This window comes from Coturnix japonica, chromosome 21 (assembly GCF_001577835.2).
Source record: "Coturnix japonica isolate 7356 chromosome 21, Coturnix japonica 2.1, whole genome shotgun sequence".
In the NCBI taxonomy this organism is placed as follows: Eukaryota; Metazoa; Chordata; class Aves; order Galliformes; family Phasianidae; genus Coturnix; species Coturnix japonica.
This window is the reverse complement of record NC_029536.1, coordinates 5,228,223-5,246,419: the sequence shown is the minus strand read 5'-3', so window position 1 is coordinate 5,246,419 and position 18,197 is coordinate 5,228,223. Positions and strand designations below refer to the sequence as shown.

At 50.1% G+C, this 18,197-nt stretch overlaps 1 protein-coding gene across 4 annotated transcripts in view; it reads left to right on the top strand.

Moving 5' to 3' along the window:
• EPHB2 (EPH receptor B2) overlaps positions 1-18,197 on the top strand; it is a 92,836-nt gene that overhangs the window by 9,584 nt on the left and 65,055 nt on the right. The window lies entirely within an intron of this gene.

Sequence of the window (18,197 nt, the reverse complement as noted above, 5' to 3'; positions counted from 1 at the left end):
TTGTATAACAATAAAATGAAACGATCGCTGTGTTGGAAGTGCCCGAAGATGCTGGCTTGGTGCCCGCTGGTTCTTACATGTTCTGCTCTCTGAAATCTCACCCACCAAGCCCATTGAGATGGTCCCTACTCATCTGCTGTTCCTAACCCTGCTCCCCAAGTCCCCCATCGCCCTAACCAATAGCAAAGTGTTGTTGCTATTGGGTTTGGATGGTGTGTTAGGATGATGGAGGCTGTGTGCTGCTATGGGGCTGCTGCTTGGAGAGAATGATATGGAGCCCCGTGACACTTGAGTGGATATTTTTTGCAAGAGCCATTGCATCTCCTGTATCCAGCTTCTGGTACCCAGAATGAGTCCTGGGGGAGATGATCCTTTGTACCGCTCTGGACTGCAGCTTGAGACCAGCACAGTGACTGCCACGCTGCTTTTATTTTGGTCTCTTGAGGCAGCAGAAGCTGTCAGAGGTGCAAGCAGTGATGCTTGCAGCGGGAGCAGCCGTGTCACCGATACGGCAGCGGGGCCCAGCGGCCTTTAATGCTTGGAATAGTTTTCTCACTTGCATTTGCAGGGCTCCGACAGGGATGAGACTTGCTGGTCTCCATGGTTTTATGTGCCATGGGACTGTGCCAACAGTTTAATCACAGCTGAACCCTCATAGAGCAGCATAAAAAATGTTGTAGTTGGGATTAGGTTACCCATCCTTCCTATAAAAGACTCTATAAACAGTCCATCAAGCCCAAGAATTCCTCTGTTGGCTGTGAGGTCTTTTGCTCTTAATGGGTCTGGCATTTGCTTTGACTAAGTCTTTTGGCGGGGGGAGGAGGCAGCGTGTTAGAGGAGCCCCCAAAGAATGGCTTTTCTGCTTGCATTAGTGGGGGAACCCAACTGGGCTGACTTGGCAGAGGCGGTGTTGGATGTCAGTAGAGCTGGCTGGGGCTGCAGGGGGTAAGAGGCAGTGGTGACAAGCCCAGAAGGCACTGACAGCAGCAGCTGCTCCCTCCCCATTGCTAGGGGATTTTTCAGGATGGATTTTGCCATTTGCTGGGGGTACTGAGGAGTGCTGCCTACCCTCGGGGTGGGCAAGAGCCTGTGAATGTCCCTTTCCCATCTTCCAGCACATCTCCAACCTTTTGATTTTCTTCTGCTGTAGTTTGAACCTGTTCCCCGAAGCTCTTGAAAACCCTAAAACACAGGCTGGGCAGTGAGCAGCGTCTTTGTAGCACACTTTATATTATTTATAGGGTCATGCCCCTGCCCCAGCTTGCTTTAGAGAATGATTTGATCAGTTGGAATACTGGAATAAAAATGATAGTTGTAATGTAAGATGCTGGGAAGACCCCCTTCAGACAGCATCCTGCAGAGGGCAATTCAGTCCACCTGTCTAGGGTGGCTATTTTAGATCTTCCTACTTGTCTTCCAAGTCTCTTCTCTCTCTGACATTACTATCTGTAGAAAATTAACAACTCCATTAGAGTAGAAGCATCATTTTTTCCATATGGCAAACATCAGGGGAGGGGAATCCCACATCCTTTACCTGAGGATGCTCTGCGAGTCAGGGACAGCAGTAGATATTTCAACACGAGTTTCATTCATCCCTCTCCAGCTGTAAGGTGAAAATGAATCTGGGGCCAGATCCTGCCAAACCCTCTGAGGTTGGCGGAGCTTTGGAACAGCTGTATGAAACCTGCCAGCTAATCAGCTCTTAATCCCTTCAGCATGTTTTTGGTGATGGGAGGAGTGCTGCTCTGCGTCCCCGTGCCACCGTCACGCCTCCTGGTTCAGTGCTCTGAAAGCCTCTTGCCTCTACATGGTTACCCTTACCAATCAGACTTGTAATCTCAGTGAAGAATGAAATCAGATTTGTTTGACAAGATGCGTTTCCTGTAGAAGTATGTTGACTGCTGCTAATTATACTCCCGTTCTTTAATTCTTTATGATTTGAATTACAGCAGCGTTTTCATTATTTTCCCAGAAGTGATTTCAGCCTGAGCGAGACCTTGAACGCTCACGATTTCACTGCATTGTAATCACAGTGTAACTGCTAAACTTCATCATAAAATAGAATCTCTGAGGTTGGAAAGGACCTCTGAGATCATCTAGTCCAACGTCCACCTACCACCAGTACTGCTCGCTAACCCGTGTCCCTTAGTACCACTTCTAAATGTTTCTGGAACACCTCCAGTGACTCAACCACCAACCAGCACATCCCATTCCAGTGCCCAGCCACTCTTTTGGAGAAGAAATTTGTCCTAATATCCAACCTGGTCCTTCTTTTGCACTGAGATGCTCCTGTTTTTAAGTGCTCACCAGTTTTCCTTAGCTCTTCTCCCATTCATCCTTTCATGGAATCTCTTAGGTTGGAGGGGACCTTAAAGATCATCAGTTCTAACCCCCTGCTATGGGCAGGGTTGCCGACCTCTGGATCTGTCTTTCTTGGGATCCTACTTGCTTATTCTTGAAGCCTGTTGGTTCCATCCCTGTGAGCTATGCCTAATTTTATTAGGGCTTTCTCCCAGTTCCCATCTCTGCACAAAGGGACATGGTTGGTGGGCTGATGGTTGGGCTGGATGATCTTGGAGGTCTTTTCCAACCTTAATGATTCTATGAGTGGGCATGGTGGGGATGGGTTGATGGTTGGACACAATGATCTCAGTGGTCTTTTCCAACTGTAATGACTCCATGATTCTGTTATGAGCTTTTTTACTTCCAGGTTGGTTATCTCCTACCTTATACTTCTTTGGGGCTCATGGCTCATCCTTTTTTCACTCTGCTTTTGCCAAGTGGAAGTCTTTAGGAAGTCTTCTCCCTTCCTGAATGCTTCTGAGCTTATCTCAGTTCCTTTTGGCAAAGGAGACACTGGAAACACGGGACTGCAAATAACTGGGTAGGTTTGCTCCACTGCCCGTTTTTTCATGCCAGCACTGGAGCAGGTCTGGGGAGCTTTCTTGTGGTTTTCTTCCAATTAGAAGTTAATGACTAGTCCCCAAATCTGATTTTTCTACCTGTTGTCGAGATGCCTTAAAGGAATTTCATGTGGCCACGGTTCCTTGGGCTTGTTTATGAAAGCATCACATCTGAAACGACCAGAAATGAAAGCAAATGATCACTGTTGGCCTCTCACAGCCTTGTCTGTGTAGCAATGAGCTGAGCTGTGGTCTTGATGCATTCATTCGGGTTGTAGCCATAGGCCATAGACTGGCTGGCCCATGGACGTCCTTTACAAAGTGTTAGAAAGAACTGCAGCAAATGAAGCTCTGATTGCATGTAGAGCAAAAAAAGTAAATGTTTCTCTTGCTTCCTGGTTGACTCTGCTAGGAATTTTTCTAAGATCTGGGAAATTATTGCAATTAGAGCATTGGAGAAAGGTGTTTCAGGTTTGGCCTGTGCTCCTTTTGGCCAGTGCGGACTGTGATCACCAGTGCCGGGCCAGTTACTTGCTTCCAGTCCAATGATTCAGCCCTCTTTCCACATCATTATGAGGTATGAAATTGTAGACCTCAGGGTCTTTAATGTGCTTTGTGCATTAAAATTATGTAACGAGCCTGTCCTCACCGATTGCAGGGCATGGTGTAGCGTAATGATGACAAATATTGATGGCTACCAGAGGCACCAGTGTTTCAAAGCAGTGTGGGAAGCAGAAATCTGGTGGTGGGAGCTGAGTTGTTGTCTCTGTGTCCATCACATACATTTGTTGGTTTCTCACCAGGGAGGATCTCTGGTGGTTTGGGTTGAGTTCAGTTGACTTGATGTATTGCTGTGGGTTAAGGAAAAAGAGTCCTTTTAGCATCTTCTGAAATCATGCCTCATCCTTGGATGTGCCCAATGCCATGGATGGGGCCCAAGGCATCTTGATCTGGTGGTGGGCAATCAACCCACAGCAGAACTCAATGATCTTTAAGGTCCCTTCCAACATAATCCACTCTGTGATTCTATAGCCCTGAGCATGCTGTTAGGACAGGAGACTCCTCCTTACCCATGACTTGCTGTCTTTGTATATCTGCTGAATTTATGCTCCATAACACAATGAAGAGAAAGCAATGCTTTTTCTTTTTTCCTTTTCCACTGACTAAGCCGTAATACTAAACAGATGGGCATTGTGGAGTAGGCAGAAGGGATTGTGCTGTCAGTGGGATGGGGTTCCTACTTGCGTGGATGGTTAATGTGGAGATAGGTCTTAATGACGTGGGGGAGCCTTTCCCAGATGGTATTTCCAACCAAGCTTTCTGCAGACAGAGTTCAGAATCATGCACTATAGCTTGGCTTGCCAGAAGAAGACATTGTGGTGGCAATGTAGGACTTGGATGTGACAGTGGAAAGACTGTGTCACAGTTTATGTTTCGAACAGGTCTTTAACGGGTCAAGATTCTCATGCTGGAATCACCTGTTCCTGCTTTATGGGACGAAGTATTCCCAAAACAGTGGCAAATGACAGCAGTTCCATTTGGCCATGGATCCTCATGGCTGCAGAGTCCTCAGTGTTTGAGGATTGAATGAAGCATCTGGGAGGAGATGGTTGAGGAGCTAACCTGTGCGTTGAATTGGGTGAAGCATGGTACAGTGCTCCCGCTGTGCAGGACATCCAGGATAACTTGCGGACGTAATGCTGAGCAATGTGTGTCTTAGTTACAGCAGGTAGACCTGGGCATGAAGAAATGCTCACTCCATCCTCGATGCATGGATCCCTTCCCATCAGCTGCAGCAGGGTTTTTTTAATAGCCATTACTCTGTGAAATCGGAAGGATTGCCGGCTGTGAAATACAAATGATATGTACTAAATGCTGTGTAATGGATTCCACTTGAATCATTTGGTGACTGTGTGTGTTTCTAATAAAAAAGGCTTTGGGAGCGAGGCGGGCTCTTTGGCTGGCAGCGGGGCTGAGCGGCAGAGCGGCTGGGTGCCATGGGCATTGGGGCCAGCTCTGAAACAACTGCCAAGGAGTAAACACATAGCAGTGCCCTTTGCTGAGGCCATAAAATCCTAGGAACCCTGAGATCATCTGGTCCAACCATTGACCCATGCCTAAGATGTTGCTTATGAAAGCAGGACAAATCAGTGGTTGATTTTTGGGGGGAAAGGGAGCCTATCCATAGATATGGGGTTTGTTCCTGGTGTCTGCATCCAAAGGAGAGTCAAAATAAAGACACCTTGGCTCAGTGTATGGAAAACCTGCCTGCCCTTCGCTCTACCCAGCAGATGAAGGAGTGTCTTCTGCCTTGTCTGCTGGTACTGGCCTGGAGGAAAGGTTGTTAATAGTGAAAGTCTGCTTAATTTAGCAGGGCAGGACTCTGTGGCTTGGAAGCTGGACTAATTCAGGCTAGTAGAGGAGCATGTTTTTAATAACGTGTCTAATTAACTGTGCAGCAGCTCACCCAGGGATGTAGTCAATACGCTATTGCTGGTAATCTGTGGATCAAAGGTGACTGATTTCTTGTAAACCCGTTTCGACCCCCACGGCTCTTCCCTCTGGCTGATGCTGTCCTGTCTGCAGCGTCCATGGGCACGTGCTGGGCCGCAGGGCTGGGCAGGCAGTCCCCTTTCTGGCTCTGAAAGAGCCTGCAGCAGCAAAAGCCCATTCCTTTTGTTAGAGCACACTGGATGGCTGGGCTGGGAGGCGCAGGGCTCCAACCTGGCACAAAGCAGAGCCGGGGAGGGCTTTCCATCCTGAGAAACTTAAAAGCAATATTGGATGCTTCCTTCTGAAAGGCTCATCTTTAAATAAACCCGGGGAAGCCCTTCGACCCACGCTGGGCAGCATCAGACCAGATGTTCGCGCTTCACCCGGCTGACCTTCAGATCGATGGAGCCATGAACCGCTCTTTGTTTGCCTGCCGCCGCGCCGGGACACCCGCTGCTGTGCCAATGACAACAGGCCCAGTCCAGACAGTCACCAGCCCTATGGCTCCTGGGGGCCTCCTCAGCTCCCAGAGCCTGGTTTGGATGTCAGTCCCTGCTGGGGTGCAGCACCATCCATGTAGTGAGTGCTGATGGGCTCTGCTTGCTGGAACATCACCAGATGCTCTGCTGCATCCCATGCGCTGTATGTTTGGTGGTGGCTGAGCTGTTTGCTGCTCTCTTCTATCGTCTGTTCTGTGATGCGAAATATTGCTGCTCCTGAGGCCTTTGCTGAGCCAGGAGCACTGGGCAGTGCTCACTAGGCAAGGCAGGGACATCTCAACATGGAACAATTTTAGGGCTTTCTCACATGAGTGACCCTGCTGGGCCAATCTGTGATATTTGAAGGGAAAAAAAATGTCAAGAGGGAGAAATCACTGAAGGTCAGATCTTGTTTTACACTTGGCCGGTGACTCTGTGATTGAAAACAGATGGATGCCTGCAGCTGCCACCCCCAAGTAGCACAGCATGGCTGTGACCTGCTGGAGTCCCTATCCCGTGCCATGCCATCCCATGCCGTCTCATCTCATCCCACCCTACTCTATCCCATCCCATGCCATTCCCCTCCTATCCCATGCTATGCTATCCCATCCCATGCCATGCCATGCTGTCTCATCCCATCCCACCCTACTCTATCCCATCCCATCCCACCCTAATCCATCCCGTACCATGCCATTCCCCTCCTATCCCATGCTATGCTATCCCAACCCATGCCGTGCCATGCTGTCTCATCCCATCCCGCCCTACTCTATCCCATCCTATGCCATTACCTTCCTATCCCATGCTATGCTATCTCATCCCATTCCATGCCATGCCATCTCATCCCATTCCACCCTACTCTATCCCATCCCATGCCATTCCCCTCCTATCCCATGCTATGCTATCCCATGCCATGCCATCCCATCCCACACCATTCCCCTCCTATCCCATGCTATTCTATGCCATGTCATCCCAACCCATCCGATGCCATCTCATCCCATTCCACCCTACTCTATCCCATCCCATGCCATTCCCCTCCTATCCCATCCCATCCCATCCCATCCCATCCCATCCCATCCCATCCCATCCCATCCCATGCCATGTCATGCTGAAATGTCCCCTCTGTGTGTCCAGAAGTGCTGCACAGGCACTGCTGCTCCTCTATAATCCCTTTGTGGGTTCTTTCTCCATCTTCCCATTAGAGGGATTTGTTCCTTGTGGTTCTCCCAGCTTTTGCTGGGTGGAATCTGCATGGAGTCCTGCCTGGGGTTGTTGCAGTGTAGGGACAAATGGGGGCCACTGCTTGAGCTTGGGCAGCTTTAAAGGACACTTTTATCAAGTTCTTCAAATCCATGTTCTGTGAATCAGAACTGCACCAAGAGTTAATTATTTTCTCCAAGAGGAGTAAACAAAGGGTCAGCCAACAGATTTTTATTCGTCTATAAATCTCCGGCAGTGTGAGCAGATAGAGGGCCGTGCTGGGGGGCGGCAGCAGCCCCAGGGCCTCTGCTCTGTAGGCAGGATGCAGCAGGAGGTGATGGAAGAACATGCTGTCCCGCTCTGGTGGGTGGGAGAGCTGCTTCCTGGTATCAAAGTGTTTTTCACTTAAAGGGCCTTTTTTCACCTCAACCCGAAGCAGGCAGCACCCAGTGGTTGGTCACAAGGGAGTTATTAGGGAGGGTTTCCAGCAGGATGGGTAGATTCCAGCACCCTATTACAGTGCCCAGCTGGCAGCTTGTCCTTACAGCTCTGCTGGGCTTGGGGATGGCAGGAGGCTGGTGGTCACCTGGGCTCAAAAGTCCTACAAAGCAGGGAGAAAACCCATCCATGTGAGCCCTCCACCCTCCTGGTGTCCCCAGAGCAGCACCAAGGAATGACTCACAGTCAGGTCCTTTCCTTTTTGTGCCCATAGGGCTTTGGTGCATCCAAGCGTTGGAGATCCCCTCCCTCCTGTGGGATTCAGGGATCATCTGGATTGCAACAGCAAGGAGAGGATGCACTTGCATCTCGTGTGCTTTCCTCCTGCAGGCACTGATTTATAAGTCTGCTTCATGCTGAGTGGGGAATTCAGGGGATGCTGCATTCCCTGCACAAGGCTTTTCACCTGATTTCCCATGTCGAGGCTGTCAGGTAACGCCTCGGTGGCTCTGCATGCTAAACTTTGGGAGCGTGTTGCTTTTACAACACTCAGACAGCAAGCACTGAGCACTGCTCAGCTGTATCTGTATGTGGATCCCACAATGTCCCCACCATGTGTCCTATCAAGAGCACTCAAGGGGTGCAGGCACACTGCTTCCTTGCTGCTTCCCAATGCTTGCTGTATTATTCTACCTCCTGGCTGCTCCACCGATGCCTCAGGGTCTCTCATGCACCAGCACTGACATGCATCAGGACTCTGTGCCTTCCCCTTTACACTTGAGCATCCCCTCCAGCTCACTCTGATCTTGTTTGCTCCCCATGTGTTTCAAAGTTCCTTTTCTTTCCTCTTTGCTGCCGTTTTCATGGCTACCTTCACTTCCTTCAGCCTGCGTTTTATAACTGCTAATTCACTGCTGCCAACTTCCCCCTACTTTTAATTTATACAATATGTTTATTTTTACTGCCTTGTTTTCTTTTATTCGAAGCCAAGGCAGTTTTTAACCAAGGGTGCCTTCTTTTATGATGGCAGATTTATGAGATATTTGGCAAAGCCTTTGTAAGCCAGCTCTAATTACTCCTCATTGTTTTTGTTGACTTCTTTTTTTTTTCCTCCCCTAATCAATTTTTGATAATAATCCCTTTTAACTTTAGGAAATTCCCCCATTTTGCACCTCCAAGTGTGTTTCTGATTGGTGGGTGCACAAATCTGTTCCCCCATCTGTGTGATCAGATTCTGTCTGTCTGTACCTAAGCAACTGCTCAGCTCCGGTTCATTGATCTGCTCATCTTCAGCTGTCAAAATGAGGTCTGCGCCGTGATTGCCCACATTGATTGTGGTATTTCTGTGTTGGAAATGAGTCCCTTTAAGTGTCGGTGTCTCCAGGAATATCTCCCAGCAGCAGCACGCGCTCTCCACCATCCCCAAGGGAGGGTCCCTGCATGATGCTGCTCCATAGGCTGTTGGCTTCTTCTTCTGGCTGATTTGCAGAAACATCTCCAGGATGCTTTCCCTGCTCATGTGCTGCTCTGCAGCCCTTGAATTCTCAGTGCAGCCCTTGCAGGGTATGGCAGCTTTGCAAGCAATCCTACAGCTGATCCATGCCTGCTTTGGGGCTGTTCCATTATAGGAACCTTTGATTGGGAAGGCTGTCCTCTCCACTCTATCCTCTCAGCTGTCTCCTACCTGTGATGTGGAGGAATTGTAGAATAAAACCATAGAACCATAAAGGATGGGGAAGTCAACTAAGATCCTCCAGCCCAACACACCCCAATGTACCCACTGACCACATCCCTCAGTGCCACATCTCCACATTCCTTCAGCACCCCAATGGCTGGGGACTCCCCCACCTCCTTTCCCAATGCATCACCATTCTTTAGGAGACATTTCTCTTACTATCTGCAACCTGGAGGAAGGTTAATGAGATTCTGCATGGTGAGCATGGAGTGCATTGATTGGGCACCAGCACCAAAGCCATCCTCTGGGTTTATCGTGCTGACGAGGGCAGCTTGCAGTGAAAGAGGAAGCCCCTCTCTGCGGTGAGGTATCGACGATGGAGTTTTCCCAAGGGAGGAAACATTTGCAGCTCACTATAAATACCCACTGCTAACAGCTGCCGTCTCCGACATCGCTTTATCTGCGGCTCTGGGGCCTGCGGAGATGCGGGGTTCACATTTCTGGCGTGGCTGCGCTCTATCCATGAGGACACCAATGAGGAGAGATGCTGCTTTAAATGCTGTCCTTGAGAGCTGTGAGAAACCAGTCAGCCTGGGAGCACTACACCAACTCCCTGCCAGGGATTTCGGGAATTCCTATGTCAGTCCCATGGGCTGGGAGCCCAATTTGGAGCCCCCCCACCCCTTCTGCCAGGGCTGCCTGGAGGGCACGGTGCACCCCTCTGTGGCTCAGCACAGACGAGCCTACAGCTGGCTCCTCTGAAGCTGTTCCCACTTGGGGCTGCCAAGCAGAAGTAAATTTACAGCCTGTCAGTAAAAACAGTGAAAAGAGGGAAGACTTGGCTGGCAGGTGAATGTGTGGAGCCAAACACAGAGCGGAGAGCATCCACCCAGAGTGAGGGTGCTGCAGCACATCTTAGGTGCTGTTTGGTGCTCTGTGTTTGCTGGAGCATCCCTACTTGCCATGCTGCTGTCTCAGGGCCAGCAAGGTGAGCTGTGTGCATTGGGAGCATTGCAGAGCATTGCTCCTGATACCATTGCTTCAAGTTGCTGCTGCCAGAACAGAAAGTTTCTCCTTTCCTGGCTTGCTCAGTTTCCTCTGAAGCAGCTCATCTATGACCTGGCTGCCTGCACAGTGCTGTTGTCACCTCCTTGCAGCCACCCTGAGCTCTGAGGCTCAGATCCCACCAGCACATCTCCAAGCTCTGCTCTGTGCATCCCTCTGCAGTGGGCAGCTGCCAGCATTGCTTTGCAAGGCTTGGTCATAAAAGGGGCTCACCAGGTTGGTGTGCTGGCGTGCTGTGACATAGCAGGGTCTAATCTTGCTCTTTTGTTGGGTCCTGGTCTTACTTCCATGCTCCCCTTGCACCCGGCGTGCCTGTTCTCTGTGTGGCCCTGCCTTTACGAGCCAGGCACAGGGCTGTGCAGCACAGCTGCACGTCAGTGCATGGTGGTGGGGCTTTTGCTGGAGCTTTGGCTGTATTTGGAGATAATATCTTTCCCCCCGTAAATGTTATTACCCAGTATGTGTTCGGGTAGGGGGGGGAGGAGGGGTCACCATCTGTGTTTTCCAATAAAAGCAAATTAAAATTGAAGCCCATTAAGGACAGCTCGATTGGGATGCTGAGCAGGGCTCAGCAGCCTGCTGGGAATGAGTTGCTTCCAGCCTGTGCCACCATGCAGGGTGACAAAACCTCATTTAGTGCCAGCGGTGCTGGGAGGTGGGATGGGGCTCATTGTGTACACCTGAGTTCAGGCTGGGGTGGCTGGGGATGCTGCCCCATGGGGAGGAGGAGACAGTGCTTGGTCACATTCAATGCCCCCTGGGCTCACACTGCTCCTGTTGGTCCTATAGGTGCTCATTGCATCAAATGATGAGAGAGCTTAGTGGAGAAGAAGGATGGATGTCATGCAAAAGCCCAGCACGTGCTGCTTAACTGGTGCTGCTACTCAGTCTATGGGCTTTTCTTGTACATCTCTCATCTCCTGAGGTTACCCTGCTGCTGTTCCCAAGGCATAAATACTTGAATGTGATAGAGAATCATGCTGAGCTCTGGGTGCCTGGGTGGTGCAGCCCTGCACCTGCAGCTTGTGCCAGCCAGCCTTGGGGCATGGGGCAGGTTATGGTGTTGTAAAGCTGCTCTTTGCTACAGGTGCTGCAGCCAGGAGCCAGCCAAGGCATCCACTGCTGCACAGTTAAAAGCAGGATCAGTGGTCGAGGGCTTGGTCAGGGCCAGGCTGTGTGATGGCTGTGCTATGCCATGAGCAGGACCAGGGCAGCAGGTGGTGGGGGCTGCCATCCCCAGAGCTCTGCGGCTCCTGGTGAGGAAGGACACATCCCTAGCTGTGTCCTGCCCTTGCTGGGCTTGTCCTATTGGGATGGACAAGACAGGACATGGGCAGGGATGAGTTTTTGTTAACCACCCCCTGCAGTGTGTCCTGCAGACAGTGGGGTTGGTGTGACTGCAGAGCCCGAATCATTAGCACTGACAGTAGCAATGGCTGTTAAACGTCTGCATCTGTGCCTTCTCTGTGTGGCTACTGCATTCCCGGGAGCAGCAGGAGGGCCTCTGCTCGCTGGCATTTAGCATCTGCATTGTCTCTGCTTGCAGCCTGCCCTCGGCTGAACTCAGACCACCTACAAACGCCAGCTCCTCATGGGGAAGATGCTACCAGACCCTGGTGCTGCTGGAGCAGCTTTCTGGGGGGCTCCAATGTGGTTATCAGGTTTCTGCTGGGCCAAATGGTGGCAGGAAAGCAGGATCACTGTGTACAGTGATGGCTCTGGGCAGCCTGGCAGCCGGGCTGTGTGGTTATCACCCACAGCCAACCTAACCTGCATCTTCAACAGAGCCCTGAGCCTGAAAGATCCCAAAATCTGAGTTCCTTGTGGAGCCCCAGCCCTTCTCTGTCTTCCCAGGTGCCAGAGCCAGGCTGTATTTCTCCTGTAAGGTGAATGAGCTGGGCAGCCCTGTCTGGCAGCATTACTTTGTATTTATGGGTTAATTGGAAAGCAAGATGTGCTTGGGTGACATGCAAGAATTGGGCTTGTTCCCTCTTTTAGGGGGGGTTTCCTACTGGCTTTAAGCTGTCTGGCAGTGGAGCAGCCAACACCATGCATGGTAGTACCTGAGATCCCTTTGGATGGTGGTGGCTGGTGAGGTACTGGGAATACCCACATAGCGTCAGTCAGTCCTGGGTTTTGCCCACTGGGGTTGAATCCAGTTATGCAGACACAGACAGGGTGTGAGGAACCAGGGAATGGGGAGAGAGACCCTGTGTGGGAGCTGTGCAATATCTCCAGGGTTCCCCTTCTTCCCTGTTGGCCCCCAGCAGGCTGAATGTGCTCAGGGCGATGGAGATGCTGGGCATTGCCTCTGCTTATGGATTTCTCTATCTATCTGGACCTGATTTCTCAGGGAAAAGCATTGAGAAGCATAATACCTGCCTGCTCCTGTGTTCTTATCCACTGGGACTGCCAGCACAACCCACTCCTGCAGCACGGTATGGCTGTCCTTGGGGTTTCCTTTGGGGCTTCAGGCACAAGGCAGGATGCGGGCAGTCCCCATCCCGGCTCAGTCATTGCTTCGTCTCTCTCCCTATCAATCACTCTCCCTCTTGGAGTTTAAGTGGATCCCTGAGTGAAGTATCCAAAATATCCTGTAGCCGCCGGCTCACAATGCAACGTGCTGTTACTGCGCCAGCGGGTCGGCCGGGGGGGATTGGGTTTCAGTTTGTTCCGCTGGCCATCAGCCAGGCAAAGCAAAACTCGGTGCTGCAGGGAAAGGCCACTGGGTTTGCTCAGCCCCTCTTAGCTCTTGCTGGCAAAAATATTATAATAAGGCTCCAGTAAAGCACAGGAGGCAGAGAGGGGCCTTTCAACTTCTGGAAGGATAAATAGATCTGCAGCAAGGGCTCTTTGGGGCGGGGGGACAGACGGGTTTCTCATTAACCGCCCCTCCTGTATAGGGATGCGGTGGCTGCGCGTGAGGCCAGGCTGGAATGGCTGTTCCAGGAGCACGTGTGCCTGCATGGAGGAGCTCAGTGTTGTGCTGGGCTGTAGCACAGAGCCTCATCCAGCACAGCTGTCTGCCTTCTCTTCAGTGTCACTCCAGCATGGGTTCATCTGATGGGGTGCATTGTTATGGGATGACCTGTGTCTGCCTGATGTGGGATTTCAGCTGCCAGCTCCTTTGCTCCAATAGTGAGACACAGGCAACTTGTTCATCCAGCACTGACCATAGAATCATAGAATGGCCTGGGTTGAAAAGGACCACAATGATCATCTCGTTTCAACCCCCTGCTATGTGCAGGGTCACCAACCAGCAGACCAGGCTGCCCAGAGCCACATCCAGCCTGGCCTTGAAAATAGAATCCCAGGTGGACCTCAAAGTTTGCACCCTGTGTTATTAAAATCTGGAAGGTTTCCTGCTGTGAGGGAGGGACTGATGTGAGAAGTGCGAGGAGAAAGGAAAAAGTTGTGGGTGGAAAAATGAGGGTGGAGGCTTCAGCTATCTGTGGGGCTATTTATTTGTCCAGCTGTTTCTTTATCTGCAATGAGTTTGGAGCCTGCAGATGCAAAGGATTTACCAGGACTTCTGAGAAACTCAGGTCCAGATGGTCTAAATTGGTTGAAATTGGCAAAACTCCATAGACATTGTTTTTCCGGACACAGAGAAGTGTGTCTGCAGTGTGCACAGATCCTCTCTTAATCCCTTCAAGCCTCTCTGCCACCATTCCTTGCTCCTGTCACTCTCCAGTCTCCTCTCTTTGATCACAGTCAGCACCTATTGCCATCCTTGTCCTCTGCTCTCCAGTCTCAGGTGGGAAAGGCCATAGAATTATAGAATGGCCTGGGTTGCAAAGGGCCACAATGATCATCTGGTTTGAACCCCCTGCTGTGTGCAGGGTCACCAACCAGCAGCCCAGGCTGCCCAGAGCCACATCCAGCCTGGCCTTGAATGCCTGCAGGGATGGGGCATCCACAGCCTCCTTGGGCAACCTGTTCCAGTGCATCACCACCCTCTGGGTGAAAAACTTCTTCCTAAGATCCAACCTACACCTCCCCTGTCTCAGTTTCAAACCATTCCCCCTTGTCCTATCACTGCCATCAGCCCACTGCTGTCTGAGTGTAACCATGAGCATCCCAGAGGCTGCGGTGTGCTGACAGTGATGCATCTCTGCATGCAAAGTGCTCCAGCTGGAGCCTTGAGTGTGGCAGAGTCTGGGGATGCTCTTGTAGCAGCAGTGCCTCCCCTGGTCGTGCCTGTAGCAGCCCCAGCACTGGCAGAGAGCTGCTTATTGAAAGCATCTTCAAAGTGAAAAGGACAGGCACTTATCTCCTAACCATCCCGTGGGGAGCAGTGCGGTTTCTGGTGGGAGGCAGGCCAGAGTTGCGTCTGCTAGTTTCGAGCAGCTGTAGATTTATTTAGAGTGCTGTGGGTAGCATGTGAATCCGCGGATAAACACACGGGAGGGAATAACACAAACAAAGATATTGAGAAAACACTGCTCTAGCAAAAGCATTCCACTGAGATGTGGCTGTAGGCAGCCACCAGAGGTGGGCTGGGGGTCAGGCAACCACCCCCACTACCCTTAGCAGTGCATTGTCACCATCACCAAAGGGTTGTTGCTCTATGCAGGATGCCAGGGGTCCCATATCTGCTGCCAGACCTGGAGGATGGCACCGTGAAGGAGGCAGCCGTGGCAGTGAGCAAAGCTGGATTTATTTGCTGAAGCGTGTGCTCCCTTTGTATAACAATAAGTGACTTCGTAAGGATGAGACACTGAGCTTCTGTGGGGAGTTATATGGCCTCTTCAAAGCTTATATGGAGAGTGTGAGATGCTTTTGGCCAAGTACACATGCAAGGTAGATCTGTGGCATGCCATTATTCTTGGGGTTACCCCAACCCTGCAGGTGCCCAAGGCCAGGTTGGATGGGGCTCTGGGAAGCCTGACATGGTGGGGAGCAGCCCAAAGCAAGGGTTGGGGCTGGGTGGGCTTTAAGGTCCCTTCCAACCCAAACCACTGTGTGACTCTGTGATTATTTAGGCAGTAAGGCATTGTGGTGCGCTTTGAGGTCAAGCATCAATGAAGGAGCAAATGCCCCCCCTACCCTTGAAATCCAACCTGGCTTCACATGCACATTCGCAGACAGTGCGGCTAATGAGGTTTGCTCTGATTCGTGGAGATCAGTTATTCACGATTATATGGAATTCAGGCAACCACTGCCAAATGCTAACATGTCAACTGATCTCCACATGCTTTCTGGACCTCGGCCAGGACAGCAATTTACTAGAAAAGATGTGCAAAAAGTCACACAAAGGGATGTTACAGCTGCGTGCAGTTGGGATGCAGTCTTGGGGTCCACCCTACATAAAGAAAGACAAACAGGAGCCCCAAAGAAAAGGGACCTTATTTAGGATGAAAGACTCTCGGTTACTTTTGGTTACCTTGGGGAAGGCTGGGAGATGATTCATTTGCCACCCTTGAGCAGCACAAGAGGAAAAGGAGGTTTTGGATAACAGTCTGAAAGTAAAAGGAAATCTAATAACTGGCAGCTGAGCAGAATGAATTCAGTTTTAAAGTAAGAGAGAAGATATATATTTATGAGAAGATAATTGACCTTTAGAAAAATCTGCTTGAAACCTGCAGATTTCTGCTCCTTGTTATCATGTCAAAATGGGGTGTCCTTGAGCCAACGTGTCACTCCAAGAGGACAGAGTCATAGAATTATTAAGGGTAGGAAAAGATGCCTAAGAGCATCCATCCAACCCCAACCCATCCCACTGCGCCCACTGCTCGCATCCCTCAGTGCCACATCTCCACATTGAACCCTTCCAGGGATGGTGCCCCCACAAGCTCCCTGGGCAGCTGTGCCAACACCTCAACACTCTTCTCAAGAAGAAATTGTTCCTAATACCCAACGTGTTTCTGCCCTACAACATCTTAAGGCCATGTTCAACTCTTTAGCAGAGGATGAGGGGCAACACTGAGGGCTATGGACAACGTGTGCTTCAGCACTGGTCTGGGCACATGTTCACTGTGCCATGTTTTCCTGGAAGGAAATGCAGAATGCTTAAAAAGATTGTTTTTATTTGGGGAATTATGCTGGTTTATGATGCATCTTCTTTCGCACGATAGTCAGTGTCATCGATAGTTAAGATAAATCAACCTATATATAGCGTTGGTTTTTAGTGCAGCTCCTTGCTAGCATTGGGTGAAGAACGTTGTTTTCCTTCTAGATCAAAGTGCCACGGGTGTTGTAATGAAAAAGCGACGATACTTTGATAAAATAAACACTGTTATTAAGCTATGTAAACAACCGCTCCATTTAAAAAAGAAATGTCATAAATCCGAATGACAACATTTTTTGGACGAGTTGTTCTCCAAGAACTCTTCGTAGTGGGAGAAAAAAACATTTGAAAAGAACTATTTTTGCTTTTTTTTTTTGCTTTTGGAATAAAACCAAATTTTGAAATGCTGGTTTCCTGTGAACTGGAAACCGCTGGCTCTAAGCAGGAGTGAGTAACAACCCGCAGTCTGAAAATGATTTACTGCCAGAAGTAGGTGCAAGGAGCGTATCTATGCCGAGGCACTTTTTGGCTTACTAATGGGAAAAGGGAGTTTACGTGGACTGAATAAAAGTCGTTTTGCCATCTCTGCATCCAGCCTTATCTCTTTAAGCGATGGATCTGCACGGCGCTGATCTTTTGTTCCCCTTCGTTTTGGTTCAGAGCAGTGAAAGTGGAGAAGGTGGGGATGCCTTCTGGGAATTCGTGGCAGGATGTTGGGGTTTTTAGTGGTCAGGAGCAGGACACAGTTAGAGCCAGGAACTCTTTGTCTCTGCTCTGGCCATGGGAGGTGGCACAGTGTTGAGTCTGTAGGCTGGTGGTGGGAGATCTTGACTATACTAGGCCTTTTTTTTGGATCTGTAGGCTGGTGATTGGAGGTCTTGATTATATTGGGGCTGTTTGTTGGGTCTGTAGGCTGGTGGTGGGAGATCTTGACTATACTAGGTCTGTTTGTTGGATCTGTAGGCTGGTGATGGGAGGTCTTGATTATATTGGGGCTGTTCATTGGGTCTGTAGGCTGGTGGTGGGAGGTCTTGACTGTATTGGGGCTGTCTGTGGGTCTGTAGGCTGGTGGTGGGAGGTCTTGATTATACTGGGGCTGTTTATTGGGTCTGTAGTCTGGTGGTGGCAGATCTTGACTATACTAGGTCTGTTTGTTGGATCTGTAGGCTGGTGATTGGAGGTCTTGATATATATTGACTATACTAGGTCTGTTTGTTGGATCTGTAGGCTGGTGATTGGAGGTCTTGACTGCATTGAAGCTCTCTGTTGAGTCTGTAGGCTGGTGATTGTAGATCTTGGCTATATCAGGGCTGTCTGTGGTTCTGTAGGCTGGTGATTGGAAATTCTGACTGTATCAGGGCTGTCTCTTGGGTCTGTAGGCTGGTGATTTGAGATCTTGAGTATATCAGGGCTGTCTGTTGAGCCTGTAGGCTGATGGCTGGAGGCCTTGACTGTATTGTGGCTGTCTTGTGGATCTGTAGGCTGGAAATTGGAGATCTTGACTGTATTGGGGATGACTGTTGGGTCTGTAGGCTGGTGACTGGACATCTTGACTATATCGGTGCTCTCCTGGTGAGCAAGCTGAAGCTGGGTGGGTGTACACCTTGTACATATGGTGCTTTTTCCTGAGTGCTGCAGAGCTGTAAGACTCTTTCCTTGCCTGTTCTGTAGTAATTGGGAGGGCAGGGAAATTGAAGCTGCAAAATGGATTTCATGTTTGTGTCTTGCTTGTGCATGTAGTGTGACCTGCCTAAACCATCCTCGGCCACTGTTCAGTGCTGATTAGCAATAGCAGCATTTGACCTATTTCTACCCAAATTGCCTGGAAAATTGGCTTTAATGTTGGTTTAATTTTTAAGTATGGCAAGTCCTTGAAGTGCTTTTCCTTCCGAACCACTGCTGCATGGCTGAGGATACTGACTACCATGCAGAAGGCA